Source organism: Capra hircus, assembly GCF_001704415.2.
Source record: "Capra hircus breed San Clemente chromosome X unlocalized genomic scaffold, ASM170441v1, whole genome shotgun sequence".
Classification (NCBI taxonomy): domain Eukaryota; kingdom Metazoa; phylum Chordata; class Mammalia; order Artiodactyla; family Bovidae; genus Capra; species Capra hircus.
This window is the reverse complement of record NW_017189516.1, coordinates 64,866,790-64,881,508: the sequence shown is the minus strand read 5'-3', so window position 1 is coordinate 64,881,508 and position 14,719 is coordinate 64,866,790.

Below are 14,719 nucleotides of genomic sequence, written 5' to 3'. Positions count from 1 at the left end.
GGTATAGCATAAACCTAACTTTTAGGTCCAATGATAGAGTAGTCTGTTATCTGCCTTATTACAGAGGTCTTGAATTGGATCCCAAATACCTTTGAGGTCCATACGCCTTTATGCGTCTTAGAGGTAAACTCAACCACGTAGAACACAAAAAGATTCAAGGCCCAGCAGGGTTAATTTTTCCATGTCTGCCATCCAAACAAAAATTTCCAGCCAGGAAAAGCAGTTGGAAAGCACAACCGATCAAGCAAAGAGTGAAATAAAGACATCAACAGCGTTCTTGCCTGGAGAATCCCAGGGACAGGGGAGCCTGGTGGGCTGCCGTCTGTGGGGTCGTACAGAGTCAGACACGACTGAAGCGACTTAAAAGACATCAACACGGACCCACAGATGACCCAGATAGAACAATACACGCAGAGTGACTTTAAGGAGTTACTATAACTGCACTTAATAATGCCCACAAAGTTAGGGACATGTAAGTCATAAAAAGATCCAAATTAAACATCTGGACGTGAGAACTATACTGTGTGAAATGACAAATTCGTTGAATGGAGTTACCAGTTGCTTAGACTCGACAGGACAAATGACCCGTGAACACGATCCCTAAGTCCTGTCTGACTTTCTGCAACCCCATGGACTGTAGCCCGCCAGGCTCCTCTGTCCATGGGATTCTCCAGGCAAGAATACTGGCATGGGTTGCCATTTCCTCCTCCAGGGGACTCTTCCCCACTCAGGGATCAAACCTGGGTCTCCTGTATCTCCTGCATTGCAGACAGATTCTTTACCACTGAGCCAGCTGGGAACCTCGTGAACTAAAGACATGACAGAGAAACTACAAATTAAAACCCAAACAAAAGAGGTTTTAAAATGCACAGAATTTCTTGGAGAAAATGTTTAGCACCTGAATATGCATGTAACTGAATTTTCTGTTAAAGGAGATCACACACACACACACAAAAAGAAATAAACAAATAAAGAGAAATCACTTTCCGTATTGGATGTAAGTTTACAGCAGTAAGTTCCAAGATGCTCAGTCAATGCTTAACACAAAAGTTAGGGATTACGCTATGACATATCAAAATTATAAGATGAATCTAAAGCAGTATTTAGGGAAAATTTCATAGCAATCCATAATGGAGTTGCTGAAAAGTAATGATGAAGAGAAAGCCTGAGAATATGAACAGATGAAAGTTACCTTAGCTACCATAAGGGAAAGAGAAAGATTAATTCAGGTTTCTTGTGAGAAGCTTTGCAAGGAAGAAGACAGTGGCGTATCATCTTTCAGGTACTAAAGGGAGGAAAGTCAACGAAGATTCTAAAAGATACACGCACCCCAATCTTCAGAGCAGCATTATTTACAATAGCTAGATCATGGAAGCAGGCTAAGTGTCCATCGACACATGAATGGATAAAGAAGTGGAGGCCCATAGGTACAATGGAATATTACTCAGTCATGAAAAAGAATGAAACCATGCCATCTGCAGCCACATGGATGGATGTAGAGATGATGGTACTGAGTAAGTCAGAGAGACACAAAGTGATATCATGTGACCTCGCTTACATGTGGAGTCTAAAATATGAAACAGCAAACTCATAAAACAGGAAAAGACCCACACACATAGAAACCCCATAGTTACCAGAGTGGTAACACGTGGGGAGGGATAAATCAGGAGTTTGGATTAGCAGATACAAACGCCAATATAAAAAATAAATAGCCAACGTGGTCCAACTCTATAGCGCAGAGAACAAAATATTTTTCAGTAACCTTTAAGGGAAAAGACTCTGAAAAAAGAATATGTATACACATTTGCATGAATAACTGAATGGCTTTGCTTTACCCCTAAAACTGACGCAGCATTGTAAATCAACTGCGGCTGCTGCTAAGTCGCTTCAGTCGTGTCCGACTCTGTGCGGCCCCATAGACGGCAGCCCACCAGGCTCCCCCGTCCCTGGGATTCTCCAGGCAAGAACACTGGAGTGGGTTGCCATTTCCTTCTCCAATGCATGAAAGTGAAAAGTGAAAGGGAAGTCGCTCAGTCGTGTCCAACTCTTAGCGACCCCATGGACTGCAGCCTACCAGGCTCCTCTGTCCGTGGGATTCTCCCGGCCAGAGTGCTGGAGTGGGGTGCCATTGCCTTCTTCAGTAAATTAACCATACATCAATAAAAATTAAAAAAATAAAAGCTCAAAATATCATACAACAAAAATGTATTTAAAGATTAAACATAATGTTGGAATTGTCAAACATAAAACTGCAAAAAGAATTCATCAGGATGGACTACACTGCAATAAATGTTAAGAGTACCTTTCAAGGGAAATAAAATAATATCAGGTGTGACGTTGGAAATATGGATTTAAACAATGGAATGAAGGAAATCAGTAGTTGTAACTATACTGAAAACACGTGAGATTTCTTTATTTACATCTCTTTTAAAGATAATAGACTGCTTAAGCAAATATTACAAAAATGTGACAGTTTACATACATGGTAAATATTTTTCTTATTATTTCTCCTATAATTGATTCTTTAAGCACATAATATCTAGTAAATGGAATTTAACATAAAATGCAAAATCAGTGGGACAGTAGCACAAAATTCAAGGGGAGAGAAGGCTAGGACACTGTGGAAATATTCTTAATCTGTGTGTGAAATACATTGTCACTTAAACGTAGCCTGTCATGAGTGAATCATATTTACTATGAATTTCAAAAGCAACCAGAAAAAAGACAGAATAAAGTATTACAACTAACGAACTTGCGAATGAAAAGAAACTGAATCATAAACAAAATTAATGCAAAAAACCAATGAGATGAAAAATAAGAGACAAAGTTTATCTTTCAAACCTTGTTGTATCAATAATAGCAGTGAGAGCTTTATTAGCTCAGTCGTGTCTGACTCTTTGTGACCCCCGTGGACTTTAAGCCCGCCAGGCCCCTCTGTCCACGGGATTCTCCAGGCAAGAGTACTGGAGTGGGGTGCCACTGCCTTCTCTATATACCATGCTACCTCAATTAAATGAAATTTGATGCGGTTCTATAGTTCAGCTGTAAAGAATCCACCTGCAATGTGGGAGACCTGGGTTCGATCCCTGGGTTGGGAAGATCCCCCGGAGAAGGGAAAGGCTACCCACTCCAGTTTTCTGGTCTGGAGAATTCCATGGGCTATACAGTCCACGGGGTTGCAAAGGGCTGAGCACGACTGAGCGAGTTTTCATTTTTACTATACCCAACGCACAGTGTTTCATAGCAAAGACTACTACCAAAGGGAAAGAGTTACTTCTTGACAGTAAAAATGTCCGTTCACTAAGAGGATATAAAATATTCAACGCTTATGCACCTACTGCGTGAGTGCGTGCGTGCGTGCGTGCGTGCTCCGTCGCTTCAGTCCTGCCAGACTCTTTGCAACCCCACAGCCTATAGCCCACCAGGCTCCTGTGTCCGTGGGGTTCTCCAGGCAAGAATACTAGAGGGGGTTGCCACGCCCTCCTCCGGGGGGTCTTCCCGACCCAATGCAAACAAAGTTTCTTACATTTCCTGCATTAGCACGTGGGTTCTTGACCACTAGAAGCCTGTTACTAGAGTAACAGGCTCCTTGAAAAAGGAATAGAAATATTTGAGGTTTGCCAATTGGAGAGGTGTATGGAGAGAGTAACATGGAAACTTAAATCACCATATGTAACAGAGAGAGCCAATGGGAATTTGCTGTGCGACTCAGGGAGCTCAAACAGGGGCTCTGTGTCAACCTAGAGGGCTGGGATGGGGAGGGAGATGGGAGGGAGTTTCAAAAGGGAGGGGGCATTATGTATACCTATGGTTGATTCATGCTGAGCTTTGACAGAAAACGGCAAAATTCTGTAAAGCAATTATGCTTCAGTTAAAAAATAAATTAAAAAAATTAAAACCTGATAGATAATGCGTGGAAAACCAGAGAAATTCACAATTTAAGTTTAATTAATATAATCATGTTAACACGTAAGTAGTCCCGCATAATTGATAGAAAAAGGAAACAGAATCATTAGTAAAAAGACAAGAGATTTGTTCAAGACGGTCAAACAACTTGTCCTAATTATTGCAATAGTAGCCAAACTGTAAATCAGCCTAACTGTAAAAAAAGAGTCAACATTCTTAAAAAAAAAAATAAACAGAGAAAATTACAAAACCACTGCTTTCAAATTGTACCCACTGCATGGAATCTTAAAATGCTAACTTGAAATTTTATTACCATTAAAAAAAAAAAAACCAGCCAAATAGGCATCGTTTTTAAGAGAATACATTTAGCATGTGATTATATTCCAGATGATAGTACTTTCCTTAATAAATTTAAAATGACCCTGCTCATACCTAGACCTTTTTTTATTTTGATTTTGAAGTTCACATAGTAAGAAACAGAATTATAGTTGATTTACTATTTTATTTTTGAAGAGAGATTTCTAAAACCCATTCGAAGAGTAAAGGAAAATATTAGTTCCTTTTAAAATTAGTTTATACTGGCTTCTCTCTCCCTGTTTCCCTAATTTTTAAATTAATATTTATTGGAGTATAGTCGCTTTCTAGTGGTGTGCTGGTTTCAACTATACAGCAAAATGAATCAGTCATACATTCTATTTGAGGCTGTCAGTCACTCAGTCATGACCGACTCTTTGCAACCCCATGGACTGCAGCACGCCAGGCTTCCCTGTCCATCACCAACTACCGGAGTTTGCTCAAACTCACGTCCATTGAGTCGCTGAGGCTACACCTAATTTTGTAGTTAGAATACTTACCTTTTTAAAACTTACACTGAGTTAAATAGTAAACAGTTCTGAAGCTGTATTTCCTTTTATGTTACAACTATCACCTGGTACCACCAGACAAAAATCTAGTGAAATGCATACAGAGTTAATGATGGCCAAATTTTTGCAGCCTAGAATTCCCGTCCTTAAGCAATCCGACGACTGTTTATTTTCCTTCTTCAGAGGTAACATCCTGAGGAATTTTGTGTAAAATTTCAAGCATGACAAAAATGCTATCGGGAGCGTTGAAAATGATCAGACTTCAAAAGACCCTGAAAAGCAGCTTTGCTCCAGTTTAAAGGGACCGAGTTTGACCGTAGGGCACAGAGAATTGTGTATTAACAGAGCAGAGAAATTCGATACAAATACTGACATGGAAACACAGCGAGACAGAGGATAAAGAAAAGACTGGAGCAGCTGCATAAAGGATGGCCAAATATTTCTATATATAACACACATATATGTTGTTAGTTTGCCGACAAAGGTCCGGACAGTCAAAGCTGTGCTTTTTCCAGGAGTCATGTATGGATGTGAGAGTTGGACTATAAAGAAAGCTGAGTGTGGAAGAACTGATGCTCTTGAACCGTGGTGTTGGAGAAGACTCTTGAGAGTCCCTTGGACTGCAAGGAGATCCAACCAGTCCATTCCAAAGGGAATCAGTCCTGAATATTCATTGGAGGGACTGATGCTGAAGCTGAAACTGCAATACTTTGGCCACCTGATGCAAACAGCTGACTCATTTGAAAAGACCCTGATGCTGGGCAAGATTGAGGGCAGGAAGAGAAGGGGACGGCAGAGGATGGGATGGCTGGATGGCATTGCCGACGCTAATGGACACGAGTTTGAGCAAGCTCTGGGAGTCAGTGATGGACAGGGAGGCCTGGTGCTCTGCAGTCCACGTGGTCGCAAAGAATCAGACACGATTGAGTGACTTGACAAGAACAGCATCACTAGTCAATACGCTGAGATGTGGACACTTCTCATATACAGAGCCCTTAAAAGGAAAGGCTCAGAGATGATCCTCAAAGAGAAGGTTATCGGCCTGTGGGTCTAGCATCAGTCTCACACTCTGGGGATTCAGTAGCCAATACAACCTGCACATCTTAGAGCCTGACGTCCTCTGGACTGTGAGAAGTAAAGGTGTCGGGAGAAATTAATGGTGGCATCTAGACTTCAGAGCGGAAAGAATGCATCTTCCCTGCTGGTACCTGGCTTCAAGACTTTAAACTGAGAATGAGATAATGCCGAGGGCTGCCACCTGGGTGGACCTAGATGTGATCACCCTGAGTGAGCCTGGTGGACTAAGGTCCATGGGGTTGCAAAGACTTGGACATGACTGAGTGAGTAACCACACAACACCAACTATTGTACATATGATGGATAAACAAGAAGGTCCTACTGTACAGCACACGGAAGTATATTCAGTGCTCTTGGATAAACCACAGTGGAGAATCATATAAGCAATAATGGATATCTGTATCTGCCTATAACTGAATTGCTTTCCTCTACAGCAGAAACTAACAGCATTGAAAAGCAACTTGCTGCTGCTGCTAAGTCGCTTCAGTCATGTCCGACTCTGTGCGACCCCATAGACGGCAGCCCACCAGGCTCCCCCGTCCCTGGGATTCTCCAGGCAAGAACACTGGAGTGGGTTGCCATGTCCTTCTCCAATGCATGAGAGTGAAAACTGAAAGTGAAGTCACTCAGTCGTGTCCGACTCTTAGCGACCCCACGGACTACAGCCCACCAGGCTCCTCCATCCATGGGATTTTCCATGCAAGAGTACTGGAGTGGGGTGCCATCGCCTTCTCTGGAAAAGCAACTTATATATCAATAATTTTTTGAAGACATATAAAAGGAATTAAAGGCAGAACACTTTTATTTCTAGACAATATTAACTCGATCATTCGCAAGGCATGCCACAACAGCAAAACCATGGCTTTCTATCCGAGACCATCTCATGTTTTCCTAAAACACGCGGCAAATTATTTTTGTCAGCTCAATGCAGACAAAAGTGTAGGTGTGAGCATTCTCTTAACCTGGGTGGCCTAAGGTGGACCCACTGCGGGTGCTGAACAAGTAGACACAAGCCCAAGGAAGAACTCTAGCTCCTAAAGCTATTTACATCTAGATACTTTTTCTGTTTGTTTTTCCTTTCAGAACAGGAGTTGTGTGTGAAAGGTTTACAAGACAATAAACATTTCAAAAAGTATGTATTTATTTGCACACATTTCCCAACTGTTGGTTATTGGAAAGAAATTGTGGTGCTGGAGAAGACTCTTGGACAGCAAGGAGACCAAACCAATCAATCCTAAAAGAAGCCAACCCTGAATATTCATTGGAAGGACCGATGCTGAAACTCCAATACTCTGGTTACCTGATCCAAAGAGCCGACTCATGGGAAAAGACCCTGAAGCTGGGAAAGGCTGAAGGCGGGAGGAGAAGGGGATGAGAGAGGAGATGGTTCGATGGTATCACCGACTCGCTGGACATGAGCTTAAACAAGCTCCGGGAGACAGTGAAGGACAGGGAAGCCTGGTGCGCTGCAGTCCATGGGGTTGCAAAGAGTCAGAGATGACTTAGCAACGGAACAACAGGAGCGACAAGATGGTTCAACACTCCCTTTTTAATTATTTCTTTTTTTTTTTTTTTAACACTTCAGATTGACGTGGCTTCTATTAAGCTTTGCTGGAGCCCCCATCACTTTGCCTGTCAAGACGTCAGCCACCTGTTAGAAGTGATTTAGATGACGGTGGCTGGCTGACCTGAAGTCAGGCAATTAATCAGAAACATTCTTACTAACACAGGCAAGTAATTGAAACATCCCTGAAAAGCTGTAATCAATCTCCTCCTTTCTCAGAAAAGATCTGGATATTAAATAAGTACGTCACCACCTCCAAAAGCAGAAAACCTTTGGGTGAGGCTTATCTGCATATTTTACTTTGTGTTATCAGGCTTTTAGTCCCAGCTCTCAAACTTCCCTCCCATTCACCCTTTCCTCTCTCCCAAAGACAGGTAGAAATAAAAAAACAAGCATCGAAATGGGAAGAGACAGTTTTATTCTTTTTAGAACAAACTAACCTAGCATTAATTTCTGAGGATCCATAGTTTGCAATGCAATTTTCCCCGAGGAAGAGGTAGAAATCCTAGGCTGCATTTAAAATAAAGCAGAAGAAGACTCAAACAGACATTTCTATAAAGAAGACAGATGGCTGAGAGGCATCTGAAAAGAGGCTTATCAAAAAGATGCTTATCATCCCAACTATTGCTCAGTTGCTAAGTTGTGTCCGACTCTGTGTGACCCCATAGACGGCAGCCCAGCAGGCTCCCCTGTCCCTGGGATTCTCCAGGCAAGAACACTGGAGTGGGTTGCCATTTCCTTCTCCAGTGCATGGAAGGGAAAAGTGAAAGTGAAGTCGCTCAGTCGTGTCTGACTCAGGGGCCCCATGGACTGCAGCCCCCACCAGGCTCCTCCATCCAGGGGATTTTCCAGGCAAGAGTACTGGAGTGGGGTGCCATTGCCTAGTGCCCAAGAATGGATACTTTCCAGCTGTGGTATTGGAGAAGACTCTTGAGAGTCCCTTGACTGCAAGGAGATCAAACCTGTCAAACCTGAAGGAAATTAGCCCTGAATATTCATTGGAAGGACGGATGCTGAAGCTGAAGCTCCAATACTCTGGCCACTGAAGAACTGACTCATTGGAAAAGACCCATGATGCTAGGAAAGACTGAAGGCGGGAGGAGAAGGGGACGACAGAGGATGAGATGGCTGGATGGCATCACCGACTCGATGGACATGAGTTTGAGTAAACTCCGGGAGTCGGTGATGGACAGGGAAGCCTGGAGCTGCCGTCCATGGGGTTGCAAAGTGTCAGACACGACTGAGCGAGTGAACAACACACAGACTTCTATATATAAAATAGTCAACAAGGACCTGCTGTATAGTACCAGGAACTCGGCTCAGTATTATTTAACAACCTAAACAGGAAAGCAATTGAAGAAGAGATACAGGTTTAAGTATAAGTGAAACAGTGTGCTGTACACCAGAAACGCAACATTGTAAATCAGTTTAATCTAGTGTCAAATAAGAACTACAAAAGGACAGGAATTATTATTTATGCACAGGAAAAAGGAAAATCAATGGATTAGTTCTTCAGTAAAAGCGGCAACAGAGATGGTACATTTGGAGGGTTCAAGTCTGAAACCACAGGACCGATTTCATAAGTAGGCAGTGCAAGGCACAGTCCAAGAAGAAGATGGACAAGTTTGGAGTCAAAGAAGCCTGATTTCTATATGGTATCTGGTCTCCGAGTCATTTCTCTCCTTCACCTTGTTTCTTTACAGCTCAAACAGTAATGATCTCTGAGAGGATTCCCTGTAGGGCTTCCCTGGTAGATGAGTCGGTAAAGAATCTGCCTGCAGCGCAGGAGACCTGGGTTCGATCCCTGGGTCAGGAAGATCCTCAGGAGAAGGCAATGGGTACCCACTCCATTGTTCTTCTCTGGGAAATCCCATGGCCAGAGGAGCCTGGTGGGCTACAGTCCATGGGGGTAGCAAGAGTTGGACGCAACTTAGCGACAAGACCATCAAACTACTACCTATAGGCTAGAAAATACCCACAATAATTGCACAGTAATTATTTGGTGTGGATGTATAGTCACTTAACATGGGCTTTCTTAATGATCAAAATATTAAACTAAATTTGCTCATGATTTTTTTTTTCTTTTTCTGGATAATCAGATTACATGCTTCTATACTGTTCAGATTCTAACAAACTTTCCTAGAAGAGGTGGCGGTTTTTCTGCCTTTCGATTTTAAAAAAGAAAAAGCCATGTTTCAAAGTCAGGGAAAGGGTGAAAAAAAGGAAAGGTTAAAACAATGTTTAAGTTCTCTCATGACATCGTCCGATAATTATACTCGTGGTCCCTGAAAGATGGAAAAGGCACGTCATCCAGGGGGAGAGTTTGTTTCCTCAAGTTTGGGAAGTAATCACTTTTATTTTCAGGGTGACGGACTGTCCGTGACAAACTAGCTAACTCCAGAGCACACTCTGCTTGTGGCTCACGTAGGCATTTTCCCCTTAATCAGTGTCAGGGAGTGGACAGTGGGGAACACTTGACCATCTTCTTCTTTTCTTCTGCTGAGTTTTGTTTTGTTTCCACCTTCTGGAGATGTTTCTCATTGTCATTTCAACATAGATCTCAAAGCTGCTGAATACATTTTCGGACGGCAGGGTTTAAATGCCATTATATAATGTTGGGAAGATTCCCCTGGAGGAGGTAAAGGCAACCCACTCCAGTATTCTTGCCTGGAGAATCCCACGGATGGAGAAGCCTGGTGGGCTACACTCTGTGGAGTCGCGAAGGGTCGGACACGACTGAGCGACTGAACAAGTTAGGAAACTGTGACGTCCCAAAGCTGACCATCCACAGAGTGTCCGGCAAACCTTCAACTGCACTCCTGGGTTCAACGACACCACCAGGAAAGCACCGTGAGGACAGCATTTTAATTTTAAAATCTCGAGTCCAGCGAGATTATAGACGTCATGGGACCCTTTCTTTGTAAAAGGCAGTGAAAATGTAAAATGCATATCCACTTAAGAATGCCTATCTGTGCAACACAACTTCTTCGAGATAAAGAAGACCCTAAATGGGATTTCCAAAGATGTTTGAACTCGAGATGGGCGATGGGTTGGTAAGTAGGTCATTGAATATATCCAGGTCGTTCAATATTTTGTGACATTGTTTTGGGCATGTGCCGAGACATGAGGGATATTAATCATGAACCTGGGATTGAACCTGTGCCCCTCTGTAGCTGAAGCTCAGACTCTTAACCACTGGACCATCAGGAACGCCCCAGATTGTGTGTTTTTTGTCCTTATCCTGGCTTTTGTTTGGGACAGTGGGCTGGGGATGGTAACTGACTGGTGTACTGTGCTGTGACTGAATGAAATCACTAAGTAGTTACAATCACACGTAGCACATCATTCAGGAGCCAGTGAATGAGAAGCTTGAATGAGCCAGCTCTGACGAGGGACCAAGTTCTGTATCCATGGGTACCGAGAGAAACACGACAGAAAAGGTTGCCGGGGGGAATCCGGGAAGAAGCTCATCCCCGGAGGACAAGCGTCACAGAGGAAAGGCTTAGGTCCCCACAGTTATACACGGTTTGTAAGCTTGTGGTGTTTGCATATGTGAGTGTGTGTGTGAGAGTGTGTGTGTGAGAGTGTGTGTGTGTTCAGAAGGTTACTGCTGCCATCTGTGGATACCTAGAAAGCATTGAAGACGACCATTCAAGAACCAGAGATGGCTTTCCTAGAAACGATTTTCTGGGAGACACAGTGCAAAAATTTTTCGTGCAAATGCAACGTTTTGTTGAGAGTCCTGACAGCTGAAATGATGAATGATTGGACTTTCGGAATTGAGAAATTTCCCTGGTCAACCAAAGGAATGGAGAGTTGGCCCTACCTTATGCCCACAGCGTGGACACAACACGTGTTTATGTGAGTTGAATATTAAACAGTCACTTTGCTATATCTTATTATTTTTCCTCATCTGTGTATCTGTGGGGAGCCTGGTTTCAGAAAATTAGAAAAAGATTCCTAGTCGATGCTCAATGTATTGACACGGCTCTAAGAGAGTGCCCCAAACTAGATGTTTGGAAATTTTTTTTTTTTTAAAGGCTTTTTCTTTCAAAACCTTTTCCAGCCCATCTTTTTGAAACCACATTCTGTTAACATGACATTTAGCTTGGGTGTCAGAGAATATTTTCTGATGTTGGTAGTTTCAAAATAATACACACCTCAGGCTGATCAATTGAGAGCTAGCAAAGAGAGTCGCTCAGAGTTGTAGATTCAAAGTTTTAAAAATATTATAAAGTAGTTAGCCTCCAATTAAAATAAATAAAATAAATTTTTTTAAAAAAAGGGACGACGTAGAGATTTCCCTGGTGGTCTAGTGGTTGAGGACGCGCCTGCCAGTGGAGGGGACATGAAGTGAACCCACGGTGCGTGAAGACCCCACCTGCTACAACTCCTGAGCCTCTGTGCTCCAGTTTCTGAAGCCCGCTGGCCCACAGCGTGTGTTCTGCAACAGAAGCCCCCACAGCGAGAAGCCTGAGCACCACAGCCGAAAACAAATAAATCTTAAAAAAGGAGGATGGCTTCCTTAACAGTCTAACTAGCAATTAGGAACCCCACTGATCAATATAGACTTTGGAAAGTCAGTGCCTCGATGGGACTATCTCCATAAATTTTCTGCAAACGAATGAAACCAGTGCAATCTTTCAAACTCCTGTGCTGACTAACCTGAACCAAGAGTCTATTATAAAGACAAAGTTAAGTCGGGAAGGGAAAAGCAAATATCGTACTTAAACACCCACATTTATATATATATCAGCTCAGCCTTGTCTGACTCTTAGCAACCCTGTGGACTGCAGCATGCCAGGCTTCCCTGTCCATCACCATCTCCCAGAGCTTGCTCAAACTCATGTCCAGTGAGCCAGTGATGCCATCCAACCATCTCATCCTCTGTCCTCCCCTTCTCCTCCCGCCTTCAATCTTTCCCAGCATCTGGGTCTTTCCCAGTGAGTCCGTCATTTGCACCAGGCGGCCAGAGTGTTGTGGCTTTACCTTCAGACGCAGTCCTTCCAGGGAACATTCAGGACTGACTTCCTTTAGGACGGACTGATTGGAGCTCCCTGCAGTCCAAGGGACTCTCAAGAGTCTCCTCCAACACCACAGTGCAAAAGCATCAATTCTGCAGTGCTCAGCTTCCTTTATGGTCCAACTCTCACATCCATACATGACTACTGGAAAAACTATAGCCTTGATTATATACAGAATTCCTTATATATATTTATATATATATATATAATTCCACCTATGAAAGTGGTACTGATGAACCTATTTTCAGGACAGGAACAGAGAGAGAGATGTAGAGAGCAGACTTGTGGACACAACAGGGGAAAGAGAGGATAGGATGAGCTGAGAAAGTAGAACTGACATGTACATATATATATACACACACACGTGTGTGTGTTAGTCGCTCAGTCGTGTCCAATTCTTTGCAGCCCCATGGACTGTAGCCCCCCAGCTCCTCTGTCCACGGAATTCTCCAGGCCAGAATACTGGAGTGGGTTGTCATTCCCTTCTCCAGGGGATCTTCCCAACCCAGGGATTGAACCCAGGTCTCCCGCACTGCAGGCGGATTCTTTACCGTCTGAGCCACCGGGGAAGCCGATACAGACGACCACGTGTAACACAGACAGCTAGTGGGAAGCTGCGGTATAGCACAGAGAGCTCAGCTTCGGGCTCTGTGGTGACCTGGAGGGGTGGGACGAGGTGTGGCTCAGGAGGGAAGGGGATATGTGTGTTCTGTGTGTATATATGTACATACGCACGCAACACCCACATATATAGTTATGACAGATTCATGATGTTGCACACCAGAAACTAAGGCAACATGGTAAAGCAATTATCCTTCAATTACATTTATTTTTTAAACTAAAACAAAGAATCACCATGAACAGATACTAAAAATCCAGCTTCTCCTTATCCTGAGCAATCGTTACCAGGGAAGAGGGAGGCCTGCTGAGTGGGAAGACTTGAGCCTCTGCTAGAGTTGAGCTCAAAGCCTTTTATCCCCCCTCAAGTTGGTCTCCTTGCCTTGCTGAATCTCTCCTCCTGGCAGCGCACAGAATGTATTGATTATATTCTATGTGCAGAAGCCTCCTGTGTCCACACCAGAAAAGCTCTTCTAACTATGCGCTTCCTCTTCATTCTTCCCAAAAAGGAATAAATAACATTTCTTATTGTTGTTATTTAAGAGGTATCTAACAGCGGTACGTTCACCCAGGAAAACTTTTTGTTTCGAACATAAGTAAAACATTTGGAGTTTACTTTGATGCAATGCCAATATACTTATGTTTGAAAAAAAAATGTTGAAAAAAAAAATGTTATCTCTATTTTTGAGACGCATGATTGCTTTTTTTCCCTCTGACGTCTCAATTAATACTCAGTATTATCAGTGGCCCTCTGTTTTCACAATTTAATGATAATGTAGGTGGAAAGGGCCCTGATGCTAGGAAAGATTGAGGGCAGGAGGAGAAGCGGGAAGCAGAGGATGAGATGGTTGGATGGCATCACTGCCTCAATGGACAGACATGAGCTTGAGCAAGCTCTGGGAGATGGTGATGGACAGGGAAGCCTGGCGTGTTGCAGTCCATGGGGTCACAAAGGGTCAGACACGACGGAGTGAATGAACAATGACAAATATCAGTTAAGGGCCTTGGGAATGGTAGAAGCTACTGCACTTATAAATGGTAACCGTTCCCCTCAATGATCTTAGATAATTTACCTGAGTGCTGGACTTTTTGGAACACTTTCAGAGGGAAGGGAAAGGGTTTAGATGCCTTCTGCTTTGCAATAAGCAACATTAAATTCTGCAGACTACAGACTTTTCATGCAATATCCCAGAGCCTTTAATAAGGCAGCCTAGTATAGCTGCTTTGGGGATCGTGAGAAATGGCATTGCTTTAAACTGTTTAAGTGAAACTGAAAAAAAACCTGTTAAATGTCTAAAATTGCCAATTACAAGTCTGAAGGCATATCTTATTGTATACTCATGTCTACTTGTGATCAAACAGACATCAGAAATAGAGCAAAATAAATTAGTAACTCGGAGCAGAAAATGAGGTTTGATTTATGACATGAAATCTGGGCCCCGTCTGCGACGCTGAATGTTTCTTTCAATTGAAATTGATTCTCTCTTCGCAAAGAGTGTAATTTGAAACACCTTTTCAACCAATTATCCTGAAATGAAATTATTTAAAATGTCCATTGGACAAGGTGCATTTTAAAATCTGTACCTGGTGCATTTGTTAATGAAGGCCATAACAATTTTGGAAAGTATCTATAGAATGAGCGATATTTATTCAACAGAAACCTACTT